A 20080-nucleotide genomic window follows, 5' to 3' on the forward strand; every position below is an offset into this window, starting at 1 on the left:
GTATTGCAGAAGGAAAGAAGACGCTTAGGTTTTAGGTCAGGTGATAGCTGGAGGGGTCTGAGATTTTTCAGAATGCACCTAAGGGAGAGGAGGGAGGAACCGGTGGGAGATTGCCCGTAGTTTAAAGTGAATGCGTGACCAAGCAGCTTAGCGGGTGTCCCAGACTAAACCCTGGTCTGAACCTGGGGTGAATCAGTCAAAGGGGGCATCCCCTGTGTTGATCCGTCCCTATGACTGTGAGTGAGTGACCAGAGCAGACGTCTCCGCAATGGTCAGTCACTGAGGGAAGACTGTTCCCGGTTCCATGACCTTTGTAGGATTTTTTCTGGTCATGAACCTCACAGAAAGTCCTGTCTTTCTTGTCTCTGCTGAAAGGTGAAGGAGGCTGACAGGTAGGGAGAAGGGCTAAAGAAGAGAGTTGAGGCAAAACCACTTACCTGATCTGAGGGTGCTGAGGGGGCGCCCGGGCTGGTAGGTCTCTTCATGAAGGGAGCACAGGGAGCACAGGGAGAACAGGGACCGGGGGTTTGGTCTCCCCCAGGAGTTCCCCCATCCCAGGTTTCAGCACCAAATGTTAAATCTCTGAATGAAGAGATCCCCCCAAATAGGCTTTGTGTGAGCAACATGGCTGTTTATTCACCTGGAGGTGGACGGGCTGAGTCCGAAAAGAGTCGGTGAAGGGCAGTGTTATAGGAGTTGGTTTTATGGGTTTGGGGTGGCAGTGGAAAGTTACAGAAGTTACAGTTTCGGGTGGTGTTTTGCAAGCTGGGAGGGGGTCGTAGGGTGTGGCATCACAAGGTTGACCAAGGTCAGGGGTTGATCATTTCTTCCTCTTTTCATGGTCTTCCACTTACTTCCGATTTTCCAGGAACTCATCTGGAATGTCCATGCAGATGAGGGAGGTTAACATGGCATCCATGATGCCGTCAGTCAGCCTGAAAGACCTTACAGAGAACGTGTTTCCAAAGTGGTCAAGGCGCAGCTTGGTTTTATACATCTTGGGGAGATATGAGACATCAATCAAATACATTTTAGATATACATTGGTTTGGTCCAGAAAGGCAGGGCAACTCGAAGTGGAGGTGGGGTGTGGGATGGGAGAGGGGCTTTTACGTTTTAGGTAGATTTAAAACGTTTTGGATTGGCAGTTGGTTGAAAAAGTTATTGTCAATGAAAGGAATATCTGGATAAGGTAAGAAGTTGTGGAAATTAAAGTTTTAATCACGTAGATGAAGCTTCCAGGTAGCAGGCTTCAGAGAGAATAAATTATAAATGTTTATCAGACTTAAGGTCCAAGATAATGTTAAATGCTGGTTGGCTTTTCCTGAATTCCTAAAGGGAGGAGAACATAATGAGGCATGTCTGATCCCCTCCCCTCCACCCCCTACCTCCCCACCTCCCAACCCCCACCCCCACCCCCAACCCCGCATCATGGCCTGAACCAGTCTTTCAGGTTAAATGGAGGGGGCGCTGGCCTAGAGGAGGAAGTCTATTCCAATGGTTGTGCAGCCTTCAAATTTTAGTCTTGGTTTATAGTGTCATTACCCCAGCAGTATGTTACTGCTACCCAATATTTATCCATAGTTTGATTGAAACAGTATATAGGGGATATGGCTTCAGGCAGTTTATAGTTCCCCTGGATCAAATCAGATCCACAGAGAAGCTGAGAATGTGTATTGCATTTCAATTAGCCTCTGCTACCCCCTTATCCCTTTGAGAACTGGTCTTGCTGAATTGTCATGCAATCAGCATGACAATGTGGTGCCATCAGTCTGTGCAGTCAACAGCCTGGGCTGAGAGACAGGGAGGGAAACAGCACAAATGACACTCCTTGTTGTCTGTCTCATAGAGATGTTGTCAAAGATGTGTTTTTTAATGTCATGGTGTCTATTTATAAGGATCCTCAGAGAAACGCCTGCTTTTGGGAGTCAGAATAATTGTATTACTCCTGAGAAGCTGTTCTCTTTTAACCTTACAGATCTCGTTGTGTCTAGTTTTTCCTTCTCCTTGTTTTTGTAAGTAGATTTATATCTATTCTGGAGTGAGGCAGAGAATTAATAGATAAATTAAATAAATCATATCACATTTCAATGAAATTATGAAAAAATTCTAAGCCCTTGATAAAAGAAACCTAAATACGTAAGCATTTTGCATTTTTTTCCTTAGTGGAATTCCAGTATTAACTTATCACAATTATACTGAGTAATAATTACGATACTCAATTTTAAAAGCTCTGGAATGAAAACAGTAACTAACTGAAGAGAATAGTCTCTTTAAATTCATACATTCACAGACATATAAGCCCTTTCTTTTATTACCATATTTTTAGAAATAAACACTTCAGCACAGTCAAGGCGTTGCACAATTAAATTTGGAAACTTTGCTTTAATTCTAAGGGAGATACGATGAATGTTTTTGCAGGCTTTGTCCTAATTTGCCTTTTAATAAACACAGGAAGAGTCTGTTCTTTATAATTTTCATAAACCTGTAATCTGGACATACCAAAGTACTGTATCTTCTGGGATTTTCCTTCCATTTTCTCCTTCTGTTGATAGATGGATTCCACGAGGCATGGTGGCTCATGCCTGTGATCCCAGCACTTTGGGAGACTGAGGTGGGAGATCACCTGAGGTCAGGAGTTTGAGACCTGCCTGACCAACATGGTGAAACCCCATCTTTACTAAAAATACAAAAATTAGCTAGGCATCACCTGTAATCCCAGCTAATCAGGAGGCTGAGGCAGGAGAATTGCTTGAACCCAGGAGGCAGAGGTTGCAGTGAGCCAAGATCGTGCCACTGCACTCCAGCTTGGGCTAAATTCTGTCTCTAAATAAATAAATAACATCTTTAGGAGCAGACACAACAGACTCCTGGTCAGCGAGTATTTCACGGTGATATAAGGACCAAATGAGGCAGCAGCACGTGGGGCAGGTGATGTTCTACAGAAGGAATGGAAGATGTTGATTAGTTTAGACAGTTGGTTAGCGGAGGTCCTTTATGACAGCTTCTCTGAGAGCAGATTAATATTAGTGATCAAAGGCCAGGGACCAGCTCTGCCAACCAGGTATATGACTTCAGGAATATAACATCACTTCTCTGAAACTGAGTTTCATCTGTAAGTTGTGAAAAAAATAACATTTGCCAAACCTACCTGCCAGGAAGATCAGATGAAATAATGTATGTGAAAGCCCTTTTATGAAACAGCAAAATGCTGTTAAAAAATAGGTGGTTTTGCTACTAGGTTTTATTTACAACATTTGGTACACTATGGGGGAAGTATTTCCTTGGAGTCTCTCCTAATTTTCCTTTGTTTATGATGACTGGTATTCCAGATTTTCAGCTTCACCGGAGTGGTTTGTGATGTAGAAAGGCTAATTGAGCTTTACTGTCTTGAGCATGAGTTGCCTTTTCTCAAATGATAAGTAACAACCTTTCCAGAGTCTAGTTTCATACATAAACTTGGTTCCAATTATATATAAGTTGAAACATGTGATGGTTGACCTGGCAACACAATGGCCCTTAAGCAGAAGTACTCATTTTCCCTGAAACTATACATAAATTTCAGCTTCTGACACTTAAGACCTCTGATAGTGTTATCCAAACATAAAATCATTTTGGCTGAAAGTCTTCATAGTGCTTATGTATATATTATTTTAGGTAGTGAATGTAAGCAAGGCACATGTTATGATTTTAATTTTACAGAAAAGGAAGCTGAGGCTGAGAGGGATTAAAAATCTTATTGAGTCTTATAAGGGTTGTAGCAAGTAGTTGGGCTGAGACAGGAATCTAGGGCTTCTGATGCTAAATGCCATAGTGACTACAGTCAGACTCTCTAGATGGCAGAGATTGGCTAAGTATGCGTAAATGATTCGCAGAGCTCGAGCAAGTAGTTGATACACTGGATGTCTCACAAGTCAAGACATACAGGGACAATCTCATTTTTGAAAGTATATTAATTACATTTTAAAATAATATAGTCCTTAAGATTTTTTCCAATCTCCAGAAACTTTTCAGGTGAAGTGCCTCAGAGTTTAAGGCAAAGGTCTAATTTTTTATTCTGAAAAAGTATAATAAATGTACTACTTATGTATCCAGACCTTTTGGACACTGTGGTATCCAAGTCAGTTAGAAAATGCCAGTAAAAATCTCAACATATTCTCATGAGACTTGATTGTTGTATTTATGCTTTATATTAGGATTGTGTGATATAAATGAAATACTTAGAAAATTATAAGGTAAGAGGGATTTAGTCCTTGTATTTATAACATTAAACAGAGTAGAATTCTTTTCAACAAAACTGTTATGAATGTTTGCATAGACCAAAAGTATAACCCTGTTCCCAGAAACCTAACCACCTGCATTGAGAACTTGAATGGTAGATCACTAAAAGTCAGGATGGTAGTAAAGGCCGATAGTATCTTTAAAGAGAAGAGATGGTGATTGGCCTAAGAGGGCAAGCTAAACATCTTCACCATAAAGATATTCCTAATAATGTCAGAAAAGATGTATTTTTGGAAGGAATAAAGTCAGTGCTGGACGACTGCTTTTATTGATAATAGTATCAGTAAATCAGACATTTCTGTCCTCTTGAAGAAAAACACAGGTGGAAATGAATCAGTGGAAGAAACCGCACTCCTAAACACTGACACCGCTCGATTATTGAAGATCATGGTGTAATAGCTTTAAAATTCTGAAGGAAGATGATTTTGAACCTAAAATTCTATATCTAGGCAAACTAATGTGTAAGAAGGAGGCAAAATAAAGGTGTTTTCAAAATATGCAACAACTCAGAAAGTGACTTCCACAGACAACTCCAGGAAAATAAAATATAAATCCAAGGAAGAGGAAGACATGGATAAAAGACATATAGGTTTATGGAGAAATTAGTAAAAGTTGTGGTTGTATCCAAATCATATTGTTATGTAATGAGTGTCAACTGAAATAACCAGAGAGAGGCTCTCTAAAATAAAATGATATTTATCTGGGAATGGGCATTGCAAGGGAATTCACATACCATAGTAAAGTATGTTTATATTCAGGGAGGTAAAGGAAGACAAAAGTTTTTAATGGCAAGTTGAGAAGGATTACATGATTGTTTTGAGATCTTTTGTCTACAAAAATTAGTAACAAGGGTGGCATCAGTCAGAGGTTGGAGGGGCAGTTACTGGGCAGATACCCTTTCAAAAGCATTTTTGTGTGTGTGTGTAAGGTTGTGATGGCTGTTGTGCAAGGTTGTAGTTTTTGTAGTCTTTTGTGATAGTTCTTATTATCAAGCATTTGTGTATGAGACCCCTGCTGTGCCTGCTTCATGGCTTTCCCTGGCTTTATTTGTCAAGGTTTTTAATATGAGTGAATCCATTTTGATTCTGACAACTTTCATATAAGAGTGAAATATTTTACTTGTAATTTCTAGAAGAATAGAAATACGTATTTTCTATCCCAACAAAAGGCATGAAGAGGAAATGAGCAACCATAAACCATAGTAAATTAAAAATATTAAATTATAATAAAAAAGTTAAAAGTTTACAACTATCAGTAACCACAAAACATGTAAATGTGTTATATACTTTGCATTAAAAGGCAACCTTTGCTTTAGGTTAAAACTATCTCAGAACTTCACCTCACTGCTATTTATAAGACATGCCAAAGTCAAATAACAGCGTGACTGAAAGAGGGATTGAAAAATTATGCCAAGCAACTGCTCTTGTAAAGGAGACTGTAACAATATTATTATCAGAAAAAATGAATTCAAGGACGATAACATTAAATAGGACAAAGAAGAAGAATTCATATGGATTAAAGTCATACCACCCCAAGAATATGAATTATAACCTTTTTTATTCCTAACAACTCATTAGAGTTGTTATACATAAAACATAATGGGGAGAAGTCAAGGAATTTGTAATTACCATGGGGTACAGTAACACCTGTTTCAGAAATGGACAGATATAGTAAAACAAATTAATATACTGATTAAAAAAAAATTCAGTAAACATGTTTGTTCCAATAGGCATATATAAAACTTTGTACCCAATGCAAAACATACCGATCTTTTCAAACAACCATGACATAATTATTTTATAAAGAGAAACTTCCACAAAATTTAAAATATAGAAATCATATAGAACATAGTCTCTCACCAGAATTTAATAAATTAATTATTAATTTTAAAAGGTAGCTACAGAGAGGCTGGGCGTGGTGGCTCACACCAATAATCCCAGCACTTTGGGAGGCTGAGGCAGGCAGATCACTTGAGGTCAGGAGTTCAAGACCAGCTTGGCAACACAGTGAAACTCCATCTCTACTAAAAATACAAAAGTTAACCAGGCATGGTGGTGCACACCTGTGATCCCAGCTACTCAGGAGGCTGAGGCAGGAAAATTGCTTGAACCTGGGAGGTGGAGGTTGCAGTGAGCTGAGTTCATACCACTACATTCCAGCCTCGGAAACAGAGCAAGACCCTGTCCAAAAAAAAAAAAAAAAAAGTATCTACAGGAAAATATTTGCTTGGAAAATTAAAAAATTTTAAATTTAAAAAATATTTCATCTGAAGAAAGGAACCTGAACTAATTGTTTTACCATCAAGTTTATCAAGCATCTAGGATTCTTTATTATGTAAAATGTTTCAAAGCATAGTAAAAGATGGAAAGCTTTTCAGCTTATTAAAAAATGCTAAAAGCAAATATGACAAAAAAAATGTGAGCATAACAACTTCTAAGCAATTATTAGATTAAATGGCAAATCAAAATTGAAATAATAAACCATATTAAGAATTTAGTTTAAAAATGAAAGGACCACATATCAAAACTTACGGGATGCAGCCAAAGCAGCATTAGGGAAAAATTTGTAGGATTACTTGCACTTTTGAGAAAACATGAAAAATAATTTGTTGATAAGTTAAAAAAAGCAAATTTTGTTCTTTTAAAATGCTGTTAAAATAGACAAACTTTTGGGAATTGTGATGAGGAAAAAAGAGAAGGCTTGTAAATATAACCTTGATAATAAGAAGGGTACATATCTCTAGATACAAATGACTTTTTAAAAATTATAATTCTTTACAGGAATCAGTTTAAAAACCTAGATGCAAAGGATGATTTTCTATAAACTCCTATAATTAATTTATGAGGTAGAAGGTAGAAAAATATTCTTTCCTAAAAAAGGAATCTGGCCCAAATAGTTTTACAGTCACGTTTACCAAACACTAAGGCTTGTATAGTAAATAAAATGTTCTAAAGCATAGAAAAAGATGGAAAGCTTTCTAATGTATTTAATAGTGCTAAAAGCAAATATGACAAAAAAGAAATAGTTTGCAATAGCATCAAAATAATGAATACTTAGGAATAAATTTAGCAGAATAATTGTAAAACTCATAAAACTACAAAATGTTCTGAAAGTAATCAAACAAATGGATCAAACAAATAAATGGAAACACATCCCATGTTCATGGATTAGAAGACTCACTATTGTTAAGATTGCAGTGTTACCCAAATTGACCTACTGATTCAACAGAATCCCTATTAAAATCCCAGTTAGCTTCTTTGCAGAACTGACAAGCTGATTCTAAAATTTATATGGAAATGTGAGAGACCCAAAATAGCCAGAAGAAGAGCTAAATTGTTGTATTCACACTTCCTGATTTCAGACCTTACTACAAAGCTACATTAGTCAAGAATGTGGTACTGGAATAAGAATAGACATCTAGGTCAATGGAATAGAACTTAGGGTCCAGAAATAAACCCTTATTTGACTTTTGACATGAATGACAAGAGGATTCAGTAGGGGAAAGAATAATTTTTTCAACCAGTGGTGCTCAATTGAAAATTAACATGCAAAAGAATGAAGTTGAACCACTATCTCACACCATATGCAAAGAATAATTCAAATGAATTATAGACCTAAATGTAAAAGTCAAAACTATAAAACTTTTAGAAAAAGCATAGGCATAGGTGGCTCACACCTGTAGTCCCAGTACTTTGAGAGTCTAAGGTGGGAGGATCACTTGAGGTCAGGAGTTCGAGACCAGCCTGGCCAACATGGTGAAATCTCATCTGTACTAAAAATTCAAACATTAACTAGGCATGGTGGCACATGCCTGTAGTCCCAGATACTTGGGAGGCTGAGGCAGGAGAATGGCTTGAACTCAGAGGTGGAGGTGCAGTGAGCCAAGGTTGCACCATTGCACTCCAGTCTGGGTGACAGAGTAACACTCCATCTCAAAAAAAAAAAAAAAAAGAAGAAGAAGAAAATATATAGGCATAAATCTTCATGACCTTAGAATAGGCAGTGGTTCCTTACATATTTCACCAAAGTATAATCAATAAAAGAAATAATTAGATAATTGTATATCAAAATTAAAAATTTTATGCTTCAATGGATGTCATCAAGAAAGTTCAAAGAACCCACAGAATGTGAAGAAATATCTGCAAATCATGTATCTGATAACAGAGTTGTACCTAGTATACATAAAGAACTCTTACAACTCAGTAATAAAAAATAGCCCAATTAAAAAATAGGCAAAAGATTTCAATAGGCATTTCTCCGAAAAAGATATACAATAACCAACAAGCACACAAAAAGATGCTCATCATCAGCTCTCAGGGAAATACAAATTAAAATCACAATGGTATGCCACTTCACACCCAGTAGGGGGGCTACAGTCAGAGACAGAAAATAACAAGTATTGATGAAGATGTAGAAAAAGTGAAACATTCATATGCTGCTGGTGTGAATGTAAAATGCTATAGCCACTTTCGAAGACCATCTGGCAGACCCTCAAAAGGTTACACAAATTTATCATATGACTCATCACCCAATAGAAATGAAAACCTTGGTGCTCACAAAAACTTGTATATGAATGTTTATAACAGTATTATTTATACTAGCCAAAAGTGGAAATGGCCAAAATGTCCATCAGTTTTGTAAGGTTTGTTCTTGGGTTCTTGCCGAGTTTAAAAGGAAGAAACTGAGGCCAACACAAGAAGATCCAATATGAAGGAATTTATTCAGGCTCCCAAGCGAGGTTCTGCGGTCCAACAGGAGGGGCCGGAGAAGTCACACGGACTCCTCTCAGACGTGGGGTTTTATAGGGAGTGAAGGAGCTCGATTGGTTGTGGGAGAGCAGGACTACTATTGGGTAAGGTTACAAGCCTTTGTTTGCATACAGGTCTTGGCTGCTATTGGTTAGAATTACTCAGCTGCTATTGGCTAGAAAGACTCGGCTGCTATTGGCTAGAAAGACTTGGCTGCTATTGGCTAGAATCACAAGACCCCGCTTGCATACTGGGTTCTTTAAGGGAAAGCCAGGCTGTGCAAGAAGGGGAAAAGGGAACAACCCGAGCATGTCCGAGCTTTCGGACAAAGAGTGGGGGTGTGTGTGTCCGAGCTCCTGGCGAGGCAACCGGCCTTACAAGTTTGGATAAAACAAATGTGCTATGTACATACAATGAAATTATTCATTCATAAAAAGGGATGAAGAGCTGATGCATGCTACAACATGAATGACCTTTGAAAAACACTATAAGTGTGAAAGAATCTGATCACAAAAGATTACATACTACATGATTCCATTTACATGAATTGTCAAAAATTGTCCAAAATTGTCCAATATATGGAGACAGAAGAGAGGTGAGTGGTTGTGTAGGGCTGGGGATGCGTTTCAGGGAAATGAGGAATGACTGCTAATGGTTTGTAGTATTTTGGGGGTGATAAGAATGTTCTCCAACTGGTTGTGATGGTTATACAACTCTGAATATACTAAAAACTATTGAATTCTACACTTAAAATTGGTAAATTATATAGTATGTGAATTATATCTCAATAAAACTGTTAGAAAAAATAAACAAAAAGGCTGAAACCCAGTTTCAGTTATTACCTATCAACATATTAAATTTTATTTTTACTTTTACTTTAATATCTTATATTGATAAATCAAATCAGCCATGTATTAATATTGGCCAGGTGCAGTGGCTCACGCCTGTAATCCAAGCACTTTGGAGGCCAAGGTGGACGGATCACCTGAGGTCAGGAGTTCAAGACCAGTCTTGACCAACATGGTGAAACCCCGTCTTTTTTATTAAAAAATAATAATAATAAAATAATATTAACCTGGAAATACTAGGATAACTGATCATAAGTAACCATATTAGTATAATTGGAGGTAAAAGATTTGGAATTTAATATGTAAGAATTTAAACATAAGGATTCTGCTATTTTGGAGGAACAAAGGAGAGAAGTGTTTGTTAAAACGCAAGCATTGAATGAAGAGACCCCCAGACAGGCTTTGTGTGAGCCACATGGCTGTTTATTCACCTGGGTGCAGGTGCGCTAAGGCTGAAACGGGCATTAGTGAAGGGTGGTGGGTTAGGAGTTGGGTTTATAGGTTGGGGCAGATCTTTCTGGGAGGGGACAGGGGTGTTGAGGAGTCAGATCAGTTACAGTGGTGGGGGTAGGGGCAAGGAGTATACATTGCCAGAAGTTCAGTTGCAGTGGCAGGTGGGGTAAGATGTAAGAGTAGTTAAGATGGTAGAGTGGGATGAGGAATATTCACATTATCTTAAGAACAGTTAAGATGGCAGGTGGGGTAAGGAGTGTTCACATTATCTTAAGAACAGTTAAGCTGGGCACGGTGGGGTGTGCCTGTAGTCCCAGCTGAGGTGGGAGGATCGCTTGAGTCCAGGAGTTCTGGGCTGCAGTGCACTATGTCGATGGGGCGTCCGCACTAAGTTCGGCATCAATATGGTGACCTCCCGGGAGCGAGGGACCACCAAGTTGCCTAAGGACAGGTGGACTGGCCCAGGTTGGAAACGGAGGAGGTTAAAACTCCCGTGCTGATCAGTAGTGGGATCACATCTGTGAATAGCCATGGTACTCTGGCCTGGGCAACATAGCAAGACCCCGTCTCTAAAAAATTAAAACAAAACAAAACAAAAACAGTTAAGATGGCAGGGTGGGGTGAGGAGCATTCACATTATTGTAATAACAGTTAAGATGGCAGGGTGAGTTAATGTCGGGGGAAGCTCTGCTGGGTGATCAGGGATAATGGCGAACGCAGGCAGGGGTGGGGTGATCAGCCTTGGCAGGCAGGACTTTAGACTTTCTGGGTCTGGGCTTGCACATGGAGGCCTGACAGTGTTCACCAGCCAGTAGCTGCATAACCCTGCACATCCCAAATCCTTGCACATCGAAATGACAGGTTTCTTTTTTAATTAATTTGTATTAGAGACAGGGTTTTGCTCTGTGACCCAGGCTGGAGTGCAGTAGTGTAATCACAGCTCCCTGTAGCTTCAGGATCCTGGGCTCAAGCAATCCTCCTGCCTCAGCCTTCCAAGTAGCTGGGACTACAGGAGCATGTTGCCATGCTTGGCTAATTTTTAAATTTTCTGTAGAGATACGGTCTCTACATGTTGCCCAGGCTGGTCTCGGACTCCTGGCTTCAAGTGAGCCTCCCACCTTGGCCTCCCAAAGTGTTGGGGTTACATGCCTGAGCTATGGTGCCCAGCTTAAAATGACAACTTTTTTTTTTTTTAATATATATATAAATTTTTTTTTTTTTTTTTAAAAGATGGGGTTTCACCATGATGGCCAGGCTGGTTTTTGAACTCCTGACCTCAGGCGATCCACCCACCTCAGCCTCCCAAAGTGCTAGGATTACAGGCGTGAGCCACCATGCCCGGCCAAAATGACAACTTTTAAAACCCTAGTACAACCATGGTCATTTTTAAGAGTTGCCATTTAGTCAATAAGTTTGGAGGGGCCTTGAGATTCTCAGAAGGGAAGTGGAGACCTTACATCTCTCACGTGGAGGTGAGACTCCTTGACAGTCAGTGTGTCAAAGAAAAGCGGACATCATAGTCAGTAGCCAGCCAACTTCCAGAAAGCTCTTTGAAATGGTGTACTGATAACGTACATTCAAAAGTCACATAGTGTCATTTTGTTGAGACTTTTCTGTAATAACTACAGACATGAAGCACCGTTATATTCCAAAGAGACCGATCCATTCCTCCCCCAGTACACGGGTAAGTAGATGACACAGCTCTGTGTCATCTCAATACGTGCACAAAAGCATTTGATTTAATTGATCACCAAGGACACCCCGCCCCCCTGTTTTGTTTTTCCCACAGTGAGGGAAGGGCCAGCGACCACAGTGGGAATTAAGGCTTCATTTATATTATCTCGTACCATTTCTGGAAATGGGATGACACAGAAGTTTTTGCCTCTCATTTTGGGGATAGAGGAGTGACCTTTCCAAGTCCTGAATTTATGCTGATATTTGGAAAGTAATAATAGTTTATCTGAATTCTTTTCTTAGCTTACTTTAATATAAGAGCTACTTGATTGATTCTATTACTTGATTAACTGAGCCATCTTTTTTTATGTACGATATGCCCACATCATCGTCTTTCCATCATGGTGTGTAATTCCAAACCAACCGTGCCCTTACCTTACAGGGCTGTGGGAAGGTCTGACAGCAGCTGTTGAGATGTAAGCCTTGGTGCTATGTCCTCATAGAATTTTACTTGATATCATGTATTTCATGTTTCGTCAGTTTCTTACGCCACTGGGTCTACATTTGCAAGACTTTTACATTTAACCTTCTTACTTTATTGGAAACGGTTTCTGTACATAATGGATTTACAATGCTGGTGAAACAACCTCACCTGAGATTCAGGCTCTTTTTTTTTTGAAAGGATTGGATCTCATCTAAGCAAACAAACAATAAATATTCATGTGGCAGAACAGTAAGAGCTTGCGTTTGGTGAGTATGCGCTGTGTACCAGATAGGGGTTAGGTGCTTTACATGCAGTATTTCCATTATGATCCGGCCTCGTTTTAAATTCAGGACCACAAATCTCAAATGGGACGTCAGTGCCGTCCTTCCTACTGCACCTCCTAGGATGTCCTTTTTCTTACTCTCCACAGTGATGATTTCATACATTTCTCTCCTCAAAACTCAATTTTCCCCCCATGTTTACTCTCAGCTGGTGACGTTGCCCATACTTTGTTGAGAAAATAGAAGCAATCAGATAGAAACAAGCATCATTCAGCCACCAGATCCCCAAATTCCCCACATTTGTACCCCACTCTCTGCCTTGTGACTTGTTGCAATGGATGAAGGGTCCCTGTTTTCCTCTTCTGCCCTCTCAAGGATATTACTCCTGTAAATATCCCCTCTCCCTCCTGCCTGTATAATGTCCCTCTCTCTACAGTATTAGTTTCATCAGGATGGAGATATTTTCTGGAATCTTGCATTTTAACAAAAGCAACAACTTCCCTTCACGTTATATCCTTTCATTTCCAGGTCCCATTTCTCTGTTCTTCTTCCAAAGAGTTGTCTGTAGTCACTGTCTCTAGACAGTTCTTGTGACCCGCCTTTCCTCCGCCCCACCAAACAGGCTTCTGTCTCCACGGCTGCACTGAGCTTATTCTTACCCAGGTCGACTTGATCTCCATATTGCCAGTCCAGTGCCATTTCACTGTCACTATTTTACTGGACCCTTTCCACAGTGTTCGACAAAGTGAACTCTTCTCTCTTGGCTTCTGTGATTGGACCCTCTCTTGGTTTCCTTTCATGTCGTTGGTCACACGATTTACAGGTCCTTTGCTGGCTCCTTCTCTGCTCAGCCACTGCCAGTGCGATCACTGAGACAGGAAGTAAGCCATGAGATGGAGGTTTCTTGGAAGCCAAGGGAAGGAAGTGTGCGTCCTAGAGACTGGGTTTGGGAGGGGCCGTCACCAGCAGAGGACAGCTGAACACAGTGGCCTGACAACCTCAGAGTTGTACTTAGTGGCATCATGATGTTAGGATGAGGGGGATAGAGCCAACGTAGAGGAGGAAGCTCGTTCCAAATACTGATGAGACCAAGAGAATCTCAGATCATTTCTGTCTGTGTTACCTGGGAGGCAGTAAGCCGCCAGCAAGAAGGAAATGCATTCGAACTTCCTCTTGAATTAAAAAAAAAACCGATAAGGAAGCTATTCTGCAGCAGAAATAGTTTTGAGTAAGGGAAGCAAAGGAGGACAATTATGTAAATACAATTGTTTACAATTATGTGAATAAATAATATGTACTTCATTTAGGAATGAACACTTCATGGGGGCAGGGTGAGAAAACAGATGATTTTGGGTTCTTTTTGGTTCTGAACTAATTTTTGCAGTTTTTTTCTAATTATTGGAATGACATTGGCAATTTGATAGGAATGCCGTTAAATCTACTGATTTCTTTGTGCAGCATGGACATTTCAACAATATGGGTTTTCCCAATCCGTAAGCCTGGAATATTTTCCATTCGATAATATTGTCTCTGACTTTTAAAGCAGCGCTTCGTAGTTCTCCTTGCAGCGATCTTTCCTCCTCAGGCTTTTGTCTTGGGTTTGGTTTTTGGTGTGGCCAGTGTGCATGGGACGGTGTTCCTTAGTTGGCTCTCGGCTTGAGCGTTATTGATGTACAGAAATGCTACTGATTCTGTGTCCTGACATTTTGCTGAAGTGGTTTATCAGGTCTAGGAACATTCCGATGGGAGTCGTTCGGGTTTTCTAGGTATAGAGTCATACTCTCAGTGAAGAGAGATGATGTGACTTGATAATTCCTCTTTTCCTATTTGGATGCCTCTTATTTTTTTCTCTTGCCTAATTGTGAATTTGAGGCTTTTAAAATAATAACACTCCTTAATAGAAACAAGAGAATTTGTGGAGCTATCAGGAATAATAATGAGTTTGGAGGGCAATGTCATTGCTTTTTGGAGCATAATTCCAAAATAAATAAAGGATCCCAAGCAATATAATACACGCTATCTTCAGTAGAATTTTTTATGATAATTGCAGAAAGGGATTTCATGTACCTTTTTCTTACAGGTAATAAAGAGTGAAGACCTTTACCCTCTTACAAGCAGCTGTGTATTTATCAAAACTACCAGTTAACAAAAACCAACTCTGACTTTTTAAGGTAAACACATTATTTTCTGTATAATTGCTATAATTAACTGTGGGGATATCACTGATCCATTAGCAGAAAAAACATGAGGAATGAGATTTGTCTTTATGCTTGGGCTAGGATGTTAGAAAGTTACACGTGGTCAACCATAATTGTATAGCTGGGATGCTAAGATACAAATAGTGGCAGAAATGGCACAACCAGTCCATGATCTCTTTTAATTACTAAGGATGATAATTTTAGGTATCTTTAAGTCACCTAATTAAAAAGTATGGAGATTCCAAAATCAGTTCAAGCAACGTTTTGAGCAAATTTCAGAGCAAAACAAAGTAATTACTCTTCCCCAAATCTATTCTACTCTCTTAGTTAAGGAGCTGCCACTGATCCTGCAGTCCTGGAGGAAGCCTGGGGCCTCTTCACACTCTGCTTTTCTCCTCTCTGCTCTTCCTGCTTAGTCTCTGAGTCTGCCTCCAATTCCCACACCTACTTTGAGCCTCACTGTTGCCCTGGGCCTGAGTTGGGAGGTGGTTAGAGAACAAGCCTGTGTGAGATGCTAGTCTTGTGGAAGAGGAGTGGGACTTGGGGGCTTGCTGCCCAGTGCTGCCTCAGGCCTCTTCTCCCCACATTCGGTTGCAACATTCTTTGGTCCCCACAGGTGTGGCTACAGTGGGCCTGGGTGTGGCTCAGGCCACCTCTGTGCAAGGCACAGGCGTCCATGTGGTGCTAACTCTTCAGGTACACAGAGTTGTGGGCACATGGCTGCCTACACCTGGATTTCAATGGATGCCCTGAAGAGCCAGGAGTCTCGGGCAGAGAACTGCCATAGGGGCGTGGCCACGACAGATAGCTCCACTAGGGGAGTGCTTAGTGGTGCCATGGAAGCAGGGCCACCCCTGAAACCCCAGAACTATAGAGTCACCAGTGTGCACCTCCAGTCTGGGAGAGCTGTGGTGTGGGCTGCAGCCGGGCTGTGGGGTGATGTTGCCTGGAGCCTTGGGGGCCCAACTCCAGTGTGCCCAGGAGTTGGGACATGGAGTTCAAGAAGGTTATTCTAGAGCATTAAGATTTAATGTTATTTTCCCTTTTGGGATTTGAATTTACCTGGGACCAGTTCTCTTTTCTTCCTGTTTTCCTCTTTTGGAATGGGAATGTCTATCCTATGCCTGTCCACCATTGTATTTTAGAAGTGCATAACTTGTTTGATTTTATAGGCTCCCAGCTGGAGAGCAATTTGCCTGAGGATGGATTGCATCTCACCCATATCTGATTTAGATGAGAGTCTGGACTTTAGACTTTTGAGTTGGTGTTGGAAAAAGTTAAAACTTCTGGGGCTGTTGAAATGGAATGAGTGTATTTTGTATGTGAGAATGACATAAATTTGAGGGGCTAGGAGTGGAATGCTGTGGTCTAAATGTTGGTCTCCCTCCAAAATTCATATGGAAACTTAATTGCCAATGCGATAATATTAATAGGGCGTTTAGAAGGTGGTTGGGTTATGAGGACTCTGTCCTCTTGAATGGGATTAGTGCCCTTATAAAAGGGCCTGAGGGAGTCTGTGTGTCCCTTCATGCCCTTCTGCCACGTGAGGACACAGGGAGAAAGTACCATCTTGGAAGCAGAGAGTGAGCCCTCAGCAGACATGTCTTGATCTTGGACTTCTCAGCCTCCAGAACTATGAGAAATACATTTGTATTAATTGTAAATTACCCAGTCTAAGGCATTCTGTGACAGCAGCAGGAAGAGACTGAAACATGCTATGTGCGCCCCTCTCCTCTGCTTCTTCCAGCTCTACCTGTCTGTCCTTCATTGAGGTCTCCTACCAGGGAAAGCTGAGTGTTTTCTTTGTTGTTGCAGTAAGTGAAAATGGTGAATGGTTTGAGTTTCCTGTCTGGATTGATATGGTACAAGACAGAGGCTGCAACAAGGAAGCAAAGACCAGAAACTGTTGATCTCTAAGTGTAAAGTCATATGCTTTTTGGAAGGACTTTGGGCTTCACAGAAAATAGAATTAGGGGTTTCAACCAAGTGTAGGTTTGAACCTAGATTTTGAGTGCCATGAAGCCTACCCATCTCAACATCTGGGTTATGCCAGGATTACCCTGGGCTAGGAAGAGGTTAGGGACATCACAGAGGTAACATTTTGAGCTGAGCATTCTTGAAGAGTTGGGTAGGATTTCAGTATCACAGGGAGGTATTCCAAGAGACTGAAAGTAATGTGGTAAGATACAGAGTTTAAAAAGGTCTTAGCTTGAAAAGTCTGTGACCCTTAGAGGACAAATTGGGACCTGCCAGGAACTCTGATCCAAAATTTCTGTAGGGTACAGTGCAGCTCTGACAATGCCTGGAACAGGCTTTCCAACCACATTTAGATTTGCCTTTTTAGTATTAGCCGAGAAGTCCATTTCCCCTGCAATCAAGGAAGAGTGGGGGCCGAGGGAAGCAGAATCCTGACTGTTTCAAGTCAAAAGGGGTGACTTGCTCCTTTGTCATCAGACAGTTCAGTAATCAATGGGCACCAAGTTGATGTCTAGCCAGCTATTGTGTCCAGACAGTCAGCATTTCAACAGCTCAAAGTGATGAGCTTGGACACAGGAAAGAGAATCACCGAGTCATTTAAAGACAAAGCGGAACCTCAGCCCAGCAGACCTAAACGAACATCCCATTCATCACCAGAGTGTCTCCACAAAGACCCAAATTACAAATAGGGTAAAGATGCTCATCACGGAGTCTGTCCACAGCGGAGCGTTCTTTACACGTAGCCTGTGTTTATCAGCAAAGCGCGCTCGCCTTCCCTTCCCGTTTTAAAGACTTTCTTTTTAGTCTCTCTGACTGCCCAGTGGATTTGTCCTGAAGTGAATGCAATAGTAGGGAAGAGTAAATCAGAAAGGACAGGCTCTGAAGTTGCAAATTATTGTCATTACTGGAAACAGTAAAGGGCACGCTGAAGTACAGTAGAAAACAGTTACTACGACCACTGCCTACGAGCAGCCCTCGTCTTCAATTAAGTAATTACCGCAGTGCTCAGTGAATGAGGACAGCCCTTACACGCCTTATCTTCCTGTCACCTCACCACCACGCTTCTTGGTAATGGCAGGTCATGTCTCTAGGCCAGCAGTGTTCCTTGTGGTGTGGGACAGCATATGGAGAAGGTGGCTGTCACAGCTCTGAGGCCCTTAGGCATGCAGCCTTGTCTCTCCACACCTCCCTGAACAGTACGAGGCTGAGTACTTGGCACACTTGAAGGAGCCATCTGGGAAGTGCCAAGGGCATGACAAACTTTCCTAATTGTGGCAGGCTACAGACTCTCAGGGCTCATGGAAGGTCTTAATAATGAACAGATGTACAGACATTCGGCGCAGTTTTCCTGCGCAAGTAGACTTCACGGAGGTTCTTGGGTTGCTGGGCTTGTAAGCTGCTGCCACCCCCGCCTGGCTAACTTTGAACACTGTAAACATAGAGAGAGGCAGAGCTGGATAGAGGAGGAGTCTGTTGCCTCATTCACTTGCCTCACGATGCCACGTGGCTTTTACCTCTGTTAGCAGAAGGATTTAACCTTGCCCATTTCACAGATACACTTGATTAGAAAGCCCAAGCCTCAAGGCAACCCGTTGGTTTATTGCTAGGCAGTGATAAGCTGCGGTCCCTTAGAACTGAGGTTAAAGTAGCTGGATAGTAAGTAGACATTGTCTCCCTGGCCTGGGGAGGAGAGCAAGGAAGACACAAGATCGACAGGAAGTTTTCACGGAAGGATTGGCACAACAGACATCCCAGGACCTGGTTCTCTTTTGAGGGTCGCCAATGGCTAGGAGCTCTCTGGATTACCTCCCCACCTCTGCCCTTCTTCTACACGCTGAGTCAGGTCTAAAGAATTAGCACTACCCCATACAGGGGAGGGATGAGAACAAGCTGGAGGGGAAATGTGAGTCATCAGAAGCTTGCCAGCTTTTCTGTTAGATGGCCTTCAAACCTTTTAAGCCACACACCCCATCAGTAAAAACTGTTTGACCAGGTACTCCCAAAATATGTGTATGTATTTATAAATTATTTACATGTACCTACTCTCAGCTATCCACATTTTTTAATATTGGTAAATCTTTCCGATTAAAACAAACAAATAAAAGTTCTAATATTTTCTTTGACTTGCTCCTGATTGGCCATCTTCTTACCCCGTGTGCAGTCTAGACCCCACTTTGGAAAACTGCTCTAACATTTAGGTTCCCCAGGTTCTGGCTTTTTGTTGGTGAAGGAGGAAGGGGAGGGATCCCGACTGCACACAGGAGCTGTGTTCAGACACATCCATGAAAAGAATGAGCACTTCAAGCTCTACCTTGGTTTGCCAGTGATGGCGGGAGAAGGCGATGGTATTCATGAACTCTATGTTAACTCTCACTCAGCCCAGAGATGGGATTTAAAACGGCACGGCTTGACTAAGCCAAAGTTGACGCTGTGTCTCGTTGGGCCTCATGGGTCATGAGAGTCTGGAAATACTGGGGCTTGTACCAGACTCTGGGGAGCAGGTTCCTGGACCACTAATTACTACCTGGGGCTATATCGCCCTCTCTAAAGGGGAGTGAAGCTGAAGTAGAGGTTGGTGGAGCCTCCTAATCTTCATCTTGGTGTTGGAATTCCTCCCACACGTTAGTGTTGGGGGATCCTCACCCCCAATTTCAGGATAGGCATGAGAGAGACTGTTCCCTTGCTGTGCATGACCTTAATGCAGTTCAGTCACATGGACAGAGGTAACCACAGCCACCCTTGGTGAACCAAACTCATTTCAGCACCTGCTCTGTGCCAGTCTCTGTGTGGGAAAAATGGAACCCAGTTCCTCAAGAAGCTCTTGGGCCAGTGCAGGAGAAAGATATGCAAATACACGCGGAGAACAGGGGAGGTCTTAGCTCTTGGGCCAGTGCAGGGGAAAGATATGCAAATACACGCGGAGAACAGGGGAGGTCTTAGCTCTTGGGCCAGTGCAGGGGAAAGATATGCAAATACACGCAGAGAACAGGGGAGGTCTTAGCTCTTGGGCCAGTGCAGGGGAAAGATATGCAAATACACGCGGAGAGCAGGGGAGGTCTTAGCTCTTGGGCCAGTGCAGGGGAAAGATATGCAAATACACGCGGAGAACAGGGGAGGTCTTAGCTCTTGGGCCAGTG

Source organism: Aotus nancymaae, unplaced genomic scaffold (genome assembly GCF_030222135.1).
Source record: "Aotus nancymaae isolate 86718 unplaced genomic scaffold, 86718_ANA_hifiasm-v0.15.2.pri h1tg000038l, whole genome shotgun sequence".
Classification (NCBI taxonomy): Eukaryota; Metazoa; Chordata; class Mammalia; order Primates; family Aotidae; genus Aotus; species Aotus nancymaae.